The sequence below is a fragment of the Mirounga leonina genome, unplaced genomic scaffold (assembly GCF_011800145.1).
Source record: "Mirounga leonina isolate KUSES-001 unplaced genomic scaffold, KU_Mleo_1.0 Mir_201, whole genome shotgun sequence".
Taxonomy (NCBI): Eukaryota; Metazoa; Chordata; class Mammalia; order Carnivora; family Phocidae; genus Mirounga; species Mirounga leonina.
The window spans coordinates 2,716,254-2,727,841 of record NW_023270504.1 but is presented as its reverse complement, the minus strand read 5'-3'; the positions used below and the strand labels follow the sequence as shown (position 1 = coordinate 2,727,841).

General features: G+C 35.6%; 2 non-coding genes across 2 annotated transcripts; one reads left to right on the top strand and one right to left on the bottom strand.

Moving 5' to 3' along the window:
* Positions 1-3,981: 3,981 nt before the first annotated feature.
* Positions 3,982-4,086, top strand: LOC118025842. Its single transcript, XR_004683404.1, has one exon. It is a non-coding gene; the product is annotated as a U6 spliceosomal RNA (small nuclear RNA).
* A 1,435-nt stretch (positions 4,087-5,521) lies between these two features.
* On the bottom strand, positions 5,522-5,626 carry LOC118025840. Its single transcript, XR_004683402.1, has one exon. It is a non-coding gene; the product is annotated as a U6 spliceosomal RNA (small nuclear RNA).
* Positions 5,627-11,588: the final 5,962 nt, after the last annotated feature.

Here is an 11,588-nt window from a genome sequence, read left to right as displayed (position 1 = left end):
TATTGTTATTAATGAATTATTATAAATTATTAATTTATATTGACAGTGAAGAAGTTTACATTAATGTGGATGAATACCTCTATCATAAGGAGAAAGAGAAAAATGGGTTATAAATTTGTTTTCACAGAATAATCACACCTATGCAAAGTCAACAGATTAACTCAAAATTATGCATAGAAAAAATTTAAAAAAGTAACTGTGAGATGTTAATACAGGTTTTCTTTAGTTAAAGGGACTATTAACCGTAATAGTGAGTATTGGTGGTAGTATACCAAATACATGCCAAACGAATAGTTATTAATAACTAATAGCAACATATTTTGTTCTGAGAGCACCCATTTGTGATAATATGTGTGCTACAATATAACAATATTTTCTGCTAGCCAAGTTTTTTTTTTTTTTGTATATAGGTAGATTTAATGTAATCATATTCCATTTGTTCTGCTAAAAGGCATCCTATTCCATAGAGAGTTCCATGGCTTCCAGGGGTGCTGCCTAATAAAAAAAATTTTGAGATGTGCTTGTTTCATAAGTAGACTACAGCAATTTACTTCTTTGGTTAGCTGGGTCATGTAGAGGGAGGATCAGGGAGCTTTTATCTTCTCATACTGGGAAGAATAGAATTTCACTCCTGTTTATTAAAGACCATCTGATATATTAACAGCATAATCATTTACATTTTATTGAGAACATACGATGTTCCAGACACAGTGGTTACAAAAGCTGTAACAACTCTAACCTTTACAATGATGCTGTGAAGTGAACACTACTATTTCTTCCGTACTTTACAGCTGAGGAAATGGAGGCGCAGAGTAGTTAAATAAACAGCTAAAGTTTGCAAGCACAGATGTGTTTGAGTTGGCTGAGAATCTAACCCTGGCACTAAGGTGTACTGACTTTCCTATAATATCACATTGCCTAAAATCAGAATAAGTTTCAAAATAGCAACTCTTTTTTTTTGTTTCCTGTATTGCTTACATTATGAACATTATCTGTGATGTTCAAAATTTATTAAGTAAATTTTATCATTTTATCAGAAGAGAGTCCTCTATAAAGAAACAACAGATGTTTCTGAGTTTTTCCAGGAAATAACAAGGACAGAATGATTTGCAAAAAGGAGTTTATGTCAATAAATTCAGCAATCTTTGGTATATTCTATATTTTCTTTCTGTGTAGATACATGAATCTATATTAATCTACTATTGTAAAATGACAGGTTAAAGTCTAGTACCTACCTTTTAAACTTTGTCCTTTCTTGATTGCAAGTAATTCATTAAAACATTCTACTTAGAGCCAACTTGGAGTGGGTACTATGTTACGTTTGTGTGTACTGGGACAAATAGCACAGTGCCTTTAACCTCAAGGAACATATAGACATATAGATTTGGTCAACATTCACCCGATGATGTAGCAGGATCCTGACATGGTGTCATGTATTAAAACTCACAATGAGGGGCACCTGGGTGGCTCAGTTGTTAAGCGTCTGCCTTCGGCTCGGGTCATGATCCCAGGATCCTGGGATTGAGCCCCACATTGGGCTCCCTACTCTGCAGGAAGCCTACTTCTCACTCTCCCACTCCCCCTGCTTGTGTTCCCTCTCTCGCTGTCTCTCTCTCTCTGTCAAATAAAATCTTTAAAAAACAAAACAAAACAAAACAACTCAATGACAAATAAGGCACAGTTTCTGGTCTCAGGGAGTTCTAAATAATTGGAATACAATATGATGATTACCAGTGGATTACATATAAAGTATCCAGTAGTACTGGGAATGGATTAGGAAGGCTTTAGAGAGGAGATGATACTAAAATTGTCTTAAAGATGAGTGGGAGCTTACCATGTAGACAAATTGGAAATACCATACAAGAAAGACAGATCAGGAGCAGAGGCATAGTTATATAGGAAAACTTGGGGATGTTACAGGAATGTGAGAGGTTCAAAAGTGTCTAGACTAAGAATTGAATGTAATTTAAAAAAAGAATATATATATATATTTTAATTGTTTTATTTTCATCATGATAAGTATACTCTTTAATCCCCATACCTATCCCCCATCTGTCTATCCACCTCCCCTCTGGTAACCATCAGTTCTCTATCACTAAGAGTCTGTTTCTTAGTTTCTCTCTTTTTCTTTGCTCATTTGTTTTGTTTCTTAAATTCCACATATGAGTGAAATCATATGGTATTTGTCTTTCACTGACGGACTTATTTCACTTTGCATTATACTCTAGCTCCATCCACATTGTTGCAAATGGTAAGATTTCATTCTTTTTTAGACTATAAGAATATTTGGAGGGAGTAGTAGACAATGAGACTGAAATAATAGGGAAGGCTCATATCATGCCTAACCCTCATTTATTTTCTCATAATAGCATATTGTACACTAACTATATGTCAAGTGTATATATATATATATATATATATATGTATAAAGACACAGAATGTCTTCTTCATGCTGTGGGGATAGTTTGACCCTAAATTATTTTTTGAAATTTGTGCCCTTGAAGAAGAGTCAGCTTATGTGGAGGAGCATATGATTTTAATTTGGTCTTTCAAAGATTTGAGTGATTTGAGAAAAAACACATAAACCAGAGATTGTCCTGCTGTATTTATAAGAAAAAAATAGGAAAATTATCTAGAATATTTGAAATTTATATTTATTTTATTAAAGAGGAATAAAATTCTGTGTCCTGAGAACATTTTGATCAGCTAAAGAGATTTTATTACAACTTTAAACAGCCACAATAATTAAATATTTTGCTCAGGTACCATTTGTTATTTTGGTTTTCTTTCCCACCATCTTTGGCCTTGCTTTTTAGATTATTAAAATCACTTGCATCTGTTATGATCTCGAGTCATGGTTCTTTTTATAGCTGACATTTTGAATTTATTTGTAATCTCATTTGCTCTTTTACTTGCATTTTGTTTTTCTTATTATCAAACAGCCTATTTATTATTTGCAAGTCTACAGCCTCCGCTCTACTAAGATCTAGTTTGCATTTTTTATGTACCTAAAAGAAACAGAGAATCTGCTAAAAATAAAGAAGTATTCAAAGTTGAATTGAGTTCAGCTGCTCAGTGCTTTTTGAGTTACTACCTTTTCAACTCCAGGACACTTCTGAGTTAAAAGGTGGCTTTGTGAACAAGTGAAGAGGTTTTGCCGATCTTTTATTCTCAAGAGAAACTTCTCCACAGTATAGTCACTTAGAATGAGGCTTTGAATACTGTAAATTTATCATTTTTGGAACTTCTTTTGAAATATTTTGAGGATGTCAATAGGCATTTAGTAAGTACTGAGTGATTAAATAATAAACACATGCAAATATTTTTCCATTATTTACCTAATAAGTTTCTCTGTGATATTTCAAACTCCCCACAGACTGAAGAAGCCTACCCTCAGGTGGATCTTTCTTCTATCTAGAGCATAACCAGACTTTTCCACTTTGCTTCTAATTCACTATGGGACATTTGCAGGAATATTGTTTGGTGAGCTTTCTTCTTCCATTCAAATTTTTACTACTTTTCTCTAGGGTGACGGATTGAAAATAATACTAAGAAAAACAAGACATGATTCCTTCCTCAAGGAACTTCAAATTGACTAGAAGCTATAAAAAAAGATGGAACTCAATAATATAAATTTTGTCCCAAAATACAGATTGGGATTGAAGTGAGAGAAAGATCATTTTTTAATAAAAGGTATTTTTAGGTACAGGTTGTGTGAGTGATGTATTCCTATGTAAAGAAAATGAAAAAAATAATGAAGTTGAGAAAGTATAAGGATTTTTTTTGAGTAACAGAGAATTTGGTTGGAACACTTAATTGAGGATATTGTAGATGCTAAGGCTGGAAGGATAGTTTGGAGTCATATTATGGGGGATTTAGAAAGCAGGCTTAGCGGTTAAGATTTAATATGCTGAGACAAGAAAAATAATTTGAACAGAGGAGCAGCATGGACAAACAGATGTATTAGGAAAATTTAGCAATGCTCACTTTGGCAGAACATATACTAAAATTGGAACAATACAGAGGAGATTAGCATGGCCCCTGAGCAAGGATGATACACAAATTCATGAAGTATTCCATACGTTTCAGCATCAGAAACATAGTCAATGATAACGTAGTAGTGTTGTATGGTAACAGATGGTAGCTAGATTTGTGGTGAATATAGTATAACATAGAGATGTTGAATCACTATGTTGTATACCTGAAGTGAATGTAACATTGTGGGTAAACTATACTGAAATAAAAAGGTTTAGAAAAGAGAAAATTTGGCAGGAATGTGTCAGCAGACGGGGGTAGGAGAGACTCTTGAATCAGAGGGCCAGCCAAAAGGTGTTCATGTAGGTAGGAACTAATGAGGCTCTGAGTCAGAATAATGGAAAGGCATTCTGTAGACAGTGGGGCTATCTACAGGACTGGCCATGTTTTGTCTGGCTGGCACAGTGAGAGGAAGAGCCAAGAATGAATTCAAGATTTTTTTGTGTGACCAAGAGAACAATGAGGTTGTTAAATAGGAGTCAGGAGGGGGAGGATGAGATTTTGAAAAAAATAGGATGATAATTTTAGTTTTGTATATATCAAGGTAGAGAATTCCAGCAGGTTTTGGACATAGATTTAAAAGTTATATGTATAGGGGTGCCTGAGTGGCTCAGTCGTTAAGCATCTGCCTTCGGCTCAGGTCATGATCCCAGGGTCCTGGGATAGAGCCCCAGATCGGACTCCCTGCTTCGCGGGAAGCCTGCTTCTCCCACTCCCCCTGCTTGTGTTCCCTATCTCACTGTGTCCCTCTCTGTCCAATAAATAAATAAAATCTTTAAAAAAAAAAAGTTACATGTGTAGATGGTTGAAAGGAAATTACAAGATCCTTCAGGGATAGAAAGTAAACAAGAAAAAAAAATTTCAAGAAGAAAAAAATAGGTACATATTCTTGGAATTGAAATACATTGTGGTAAGAACTACCATAAAGGTAAAAGAATGTGCCATAGACATCTATCAGAGTCTTTTAGAGTCAGGAAAATCTTCCCAAGGAAGGGAAGGCTAAATTGATATCTGCAGCATGATTAGGGGTTGTCAGAAAGAGATCAGGTAAGAGATAGAATGCTCTGTGGATTCAGGACAATAGCCTCTTAGGCCAGACCTAAGAAGGCTCAGTGTCCTGAGAAGTTTCTTCCTTGGAATCTAATAACAAGGCCTACATATTCCTTTAGGCATAGATCTCTTAAAACTTCAAGCTTTTCCTTCCCCGCCACTCCCGCCAAAGAGGCTCCCTGACTTACAAAGTAATTATGTTTTAGAAGGTCTTGTACAATTCTGATTTTTCCTTAATTCAAAACTGTATATCTAAATTGTCTCTTTTTTTAAATCTTTTTATTTGAGTATATATGACTCACAATGTTACATTCACTTCAGGTATACAACATCGTGATTCAACATCTCTATGTTATACTACATTCACCACAAATCTAGCTACCATCTGTTACCATACAACACTATTACGTTATCATTGACTATGTTTCTTATGCTGAAAAATGTGGAATACTTCATGAATTTGTGTATCATCCTTGTTCAGGGGCCATGCTAATCTCCTCTGTATTGTTCCAATTTTAGTATATGTTCTGCCAAAGTGAGCATTGCTAAATTTTCCTAATACATCTGTTTGTCCATGTTACTCCTCTGTTCAATTGTCTAAGGCCTTTAAATTTATCTTGATTTTCTGGGTAATAAGCAGAGGGTTTAATTAATAATTCCTACTATATTGGCTATAAGCCAAAATTTGGACCTATATTTATTAGCCTTAACTCCTGCCTTCTAAAAACCTTTTCTTGAAACATATGCTGTATCTGAAAATTTCCATGTTCATACAGTTTTTTCCCCATTTAATGTTTGCTGTGCTCTTTGACAATTTTCTTTGTAATTTTTCCTAACATATTAAGGTGCATATATGCTTTCATTTTTATTAGCTTTTGTAGCATCACTGGAGGCTTGTATATTCTGAAAATTAGCAAAGAATTTAAAATTATTTTATAATTCTGTGAAGTTATAAGCATAGCTTAGGATTTTTGTAAGAATAATAATAATACCAATATCAGTGATACCAAGGAATAGTCAAATACTACTACAAACATTAATACTACTGTATTAATGAACGTTAACTATATTCTAGGACTGCCTTGTTCAATATAGTAGTCACTAGTCACATATTGCTACTGAGTACTTGAAATGGGGCTTAAACTAAATTGAGATACACTCTAAGCGTAAAATATGCATCAGATATAAAAGATGTTGCATTTCTATTGAGAAGCACTGTTCTAGGGCATGGTAATAGAAGCTTTTAACTGTCCTTTAAGTCCACAAACTACCCGTATGGGGGGTGCAATATTAGTATTATTCCCACGTTATAGATGAGAAAGCAGGTCCCATGATAGCTAACCAGTGGTGGAGGAGCCATCTATTCACTGGCTTTCAAACAGAAGATAGAAGTTGTTGTTAGGCTTGAAGCACACATTCAAGAATTTGCTTCTGCCTTTGCTTTGATAGTAACTTTTCCATTTCATATATGACACCTGAAGTTGACTTCGTTATCACTGTCAGTTTTAAAGGCACAGAACATTTTACATAGGTGTGCACTATCCAGGTGCATTATGTATGCCAAAATATATAATACACACCACAACGTGTAATGTACATGAAACTGGATTCAAATAGAAGGCTAAACAACTTACCTAGACCTGGAAGTTGTTGCAGAGGCTAAACAGAAGGGCCCCAGCTGTATGCTTTATTGTTATAATCTAGCTCTTGTGTGTAGGCTAGGGTATTGTTAATATCTTTGTGATCCACTGGGATAAAACTTGGTACCAATTGGATTTCTAGCCTCTTCTAGCTTCTAACTGGAGCTTAGAGTTTTCATTGCCCAATAGATCCCAAGGTGGTGCTTCTTTGTAATGAATTATAGAAAGCTCGTTTGGGTCTAACTTTGATAGTGGTTCTGCCCTTGCATGGAGATGAGCCTCTGAGAAATCACACTTCAATTTTTTATGAAGCCACTTCTTTAATTTCTTCTTTAGTCAAATGTTATTATGCCTGTAGCTGTCCCCTAAGATGGAAGAATTTGAAGAATACTCTCTAAAGAATCCTGATTCTTTTGTTCGTTCACCCTTAAGCTCCTAATAATAGCCACTATTGTATCCAGAGCCTGAGAGACTGTGCCTTCTTTCCACATGTCCCACGTTTACTTCTTCAAGTTTCAAGAGTGCCCTGATATTTGGTGAATCGAGAATCTATTCATGTATTATTAACATCATTATATAGAGTTGTACATTGTGTACTGGCTCTGTACTATATCCCTGGTGGTCAGAATGAACCAGTTTTTAATATTTCACACTCAGTAGGAGGTTTTGCAACTTCTCTTGGGGAGTGTTGTTCTCTTGATGTCAGTTCCATCCTAAGGCACGTTTGTTTTATTTTTTATTTTTTTTTAGGCACCTGTGTTTTAAATGTTAATATTGTAACACAAAAGAGACAGTGATGCTTTGTTAAAATTTTATTTGAAGTGTCTTAGGAAGTATTAAAAAATATTTGCCATTTTTTTTTCTTGGGATACTTGTATTTCCTCAGTTAACCATGCACTGTTAAAATTAATCCTCTTGATAATTCTCAAGTTTTAGCAACTGTTTTTAATATTTTTAGAACAATTTATGAAATAAGCATTTAGAGTAGCACTTTCTCTATGCTAGGTACTGTTTTACATGCATTAGAAAATATTAATTCATTAATGCTATGATTAAAAGTGTAAATATGTATATTCTGGTGACTTGAACAAATTATGAAAAACTAAGTACATTCTTAGATATAAAATATACTTTAAAAATTATTATATTAATAATATTTTTGTTGATAAAAAGCATATAGAAAACCATGATACAGCATTAATATTGACTATATTTGAAGATCTGTTTTTAAGAGAATGAAAGATATCATCTATCCTTGAAACCATCTACCTATCTGTTCATTTATTTATTGATACTTTAGAATACTTTTTACTTCAAAACGGTTTTTAATAGTTTGTGGTGTTTGAATATATATAAAAGAACAAATAACTTAAGCAAGTGAGAAGCATGATCAGAAATAATTTAGAAGAATAAAAATATTTACTGGAATCTGTGAGGAGATAGTCACAACAACTAAACCCTCTATTTTTTGATTCTCTTCCTTACTACAAAAGGGAAGGAACATGGGATGAATCATAATTTTTGTATGATAAAAATTCAAATGAGTTTGTCTGGAAAGTCATTTTTTTCTTTTTCTTTTTTTTTTTTTAAGATTTTATTTATTTATCTGAGACAGAGAGAATGAGAGAGACAGAGAGCACATGAGAGGGGGGAGGGTCAGAGGGAGAAGCAGGCTCCTCGCCGAGCAGGGAGCCCGATGCGGGACTCGATCCCGGGACTCCAGGATCATGACCTGAGCCGAAGGCAGTCGCCCAACCAACTGAGCCACCCAGGCGCCCGAAAGTAATTTTTTTCTTAGTACTAAAGTCTAGGAGAATATTTTTGGGGGGTCTCTTACATAAGGGATGCCAAATAAAAACGTATTTCCACTGTGAGAATGAGAATCTTCTAATGATATTACATGGTAACTTCACAAACACCTTTCTGCTAGTAAGCATGCTAGCATAATCCGCTGTTTCACGACATGGAATTTAATAAATACAAAGCACACAGAACACCTAAAAATTAGTCAGGACACAGCTCACATTTTCAGACTTCACTGCTTTCAGCTGAGCTTCAGTACACCCTTGAGAGCAGTTAGTTTAAAGTAGTGCATTCTGGCTAGTGATTATACTTTCTTCCATTACTTGGGAGGAATCCTATATTTGGCAGATAGTTAAAATGCATTATGCAACACTGAATGATATTATGATATTCATCCTTGCTATTCATGGTCCAGCAAAGGTTTGTACTTCCAAGATACTGTTCTCCTTGAATTCAAGATATGTCTCTCTCTGTGTTCCACAGTACCATAAACAAATTTTATCATAACCCTTGTAATGGAGGTATTTTAATCTTGATTTAATTTTATTTCGTATTTCGGTCTGTCTTCTCTGGTCTCTGAGCTACTTGAGAGCAGGTGCTCTCTTATCACTGTAGTTCCAGCACCAGAACAGGTGTGACACATTAGAAAGTATTTGATATATATTTGGTAAATGAAAGAATAAATGTATGAATTAACTTACCACTGATTGGTATTTTCATTCAGACAATGGACCATGCTCAGCAGAAGTCTCCAAGGATACCAGTAGCTATGTCCTATAACATATTTTTAAGTTCTATAATGATTTTATGAAGCTACTTTTCAGATTTTCTCAAATTATAAAGTCATAGCCAGCCAGGAGGCTGTGAAGTGGTGTTATATTTTGACTGAGGCACTGTTCCTCAGTTTTCCAGTACCAGAGAATTGATCTGTCATAATTTTATCCAGAAGAGTTCAGTTTCATGCTGGTCGAATTTATAGGAGATGGATTTGTAAATCAGATTTCTAATTTATTGATTTATAAGTGATATATCTTTAACCTAGAAATCAGAATCATTGGTGGCTGAGAAGAGAGTTTCATATAAATTATAAATTAGAAGATTGCATGATGAAGGCATAAAATGATTTTGGGTGCTCATGAAGGTAGGTCTATCTGGGTTATGGCAACCAAATGGATTATTACTTTATTTTTTTTTCCTTTTAAAGATTTTATTTATTTATTTAATTGAGAGAGAGTGAATGAGAGGGAGAGAGAGAGCGCGTGCGCACATTGAGGGGGGAGGGTCAGAGGGAGAAGCAGACTCCCTGCTGAGCAGGGAGTGCAATGTGGGACTTGATCCCGGGACTCCAGGATCATGACCTGAGCCGAAGGCATTTGCTTAACCAACTGAGCCACCCAGGCACCCCCTAAATGGATTACTTTAAAGGCATTTTTGTCTAGGGAGCTGTCTCAGTCCATTAGCCAATTGATATTTCTAGTTAAGGGATGATGGAACCCAGATAGAGCAGACAATAACAGATGGTCCATGAAAAAGTAGTTTCATAGTGGAATAAGTGGAAAAAAAAAAAGTATAGACTCCTCTTGGAGGCTCTCGATTGATTATAGGAAACCTTCCATAAAGAATTTGTTTCACTTACTTCATATCTATCTAATGAATTTAATCATCTAATGAATCTAACCTTGGGACAATTTTTATTGACCCACCATGAACATTTATTTTAAAAAAAATGTAGAACAATGAGTGTGACAGACACTTTTCAAGGTACCTAGGGGACACATTTGTGAATCAGACCAACACATTCTGCAGTTTCCTAGCCCTAACAATGTAGTGGGATGGGAGTGGGCTGCGGTGGATTGTCAGTAGAGAAGGAAGAAAAGAAACAAAAAGAAATTATGTTTTGTGATATGTGTTATAATGCAACTAAATAAGATTCTGAGATTCTGAATCACAGGAAGGAACTTGCTTTAGATGTTGGCAGATCAAGGACTATGTCTGTGAGGAAGTGAGGTATAAGCTGTATGGTGTATAAACTGTGAAGGCTGAGAGGGAGTCAGCCATGCACAGTAAAGAGGATTCAGGCACAGAGAACATCATATACAACTGAAGGGTGTTTAGTGGAAACAATCTCAGAAAATACTGCTCTATGTGTATTTAGAACTAACTGATAGTTCTGTGGGGCAGAGTTAAATTTCAGCTGAACAAACTCAGACCCCCCAGAAGGACCTGAAAAAGGTCATTCTTGGGGAAAACAGGGTTTCTGCTTCACCTCTTGTTTCTAAATCAGAATAAAAGGAATTCCTTTCTAGATGCCCCTTAGGAGAATTTGTTCTGGCTTTTGTGCCTAGTTTTTGCCTACATGTGCATCTCTCCCAAATGCAGGAGCCTCCCCTTGATTGTGGTCAATGGTGAATATGCTCTAGTTTTGGTGTCTAAGTTTTCTTTCCTCTCTAACCCTCCTTCCCCTAATGTGACTTTCCCCCTCTTGTACTGTGCAAGTTGTTATTATTCTTTGCCCAAATGTTGGTAACAATACAACCTTCTTACATGGGTGCAAGTAATGTGATGTTATTTGGTGACAGCGAATGACATTTCACTGTGGTGATTTGGTGTCATTGCACGTTCCTGCCTTGCCGTCCTATGCTGTGACTCTTGGGTCAGGTTTCCCTCTCATCCTGTAATGCAACCCAAAGACCTGGATGGCTGAATGCAGTGTGGCCTATACTTCCCAAATGACTTCAAAAGCTAGAGTGCTCTAGTTCCACAATTCATGTTAATCACCTCACTGATACTCCAAAGAAAGTAGTCTTTCACCTTTTATCTGGACTCTCAGCTTCTTCTTCAGTCACTGGCAGTCAGTAACTGATGGGGTGACCTTCTGCAGTTCAGAGTTCAAGCTACATCAGAAATGAGAAAGGCCATTTTAAGGACTTCAGAAAGGGGAAAAGGGAGGGAGAACAGAAAGTACAATGAAAATCTAGAGGTATGCCCTCAGGTGAAATTTAGTTCTGCTACTTTAAAAAGTCTTAGAGAAAAGGGAATCTAGCTGTGGAAAGAAAGCTC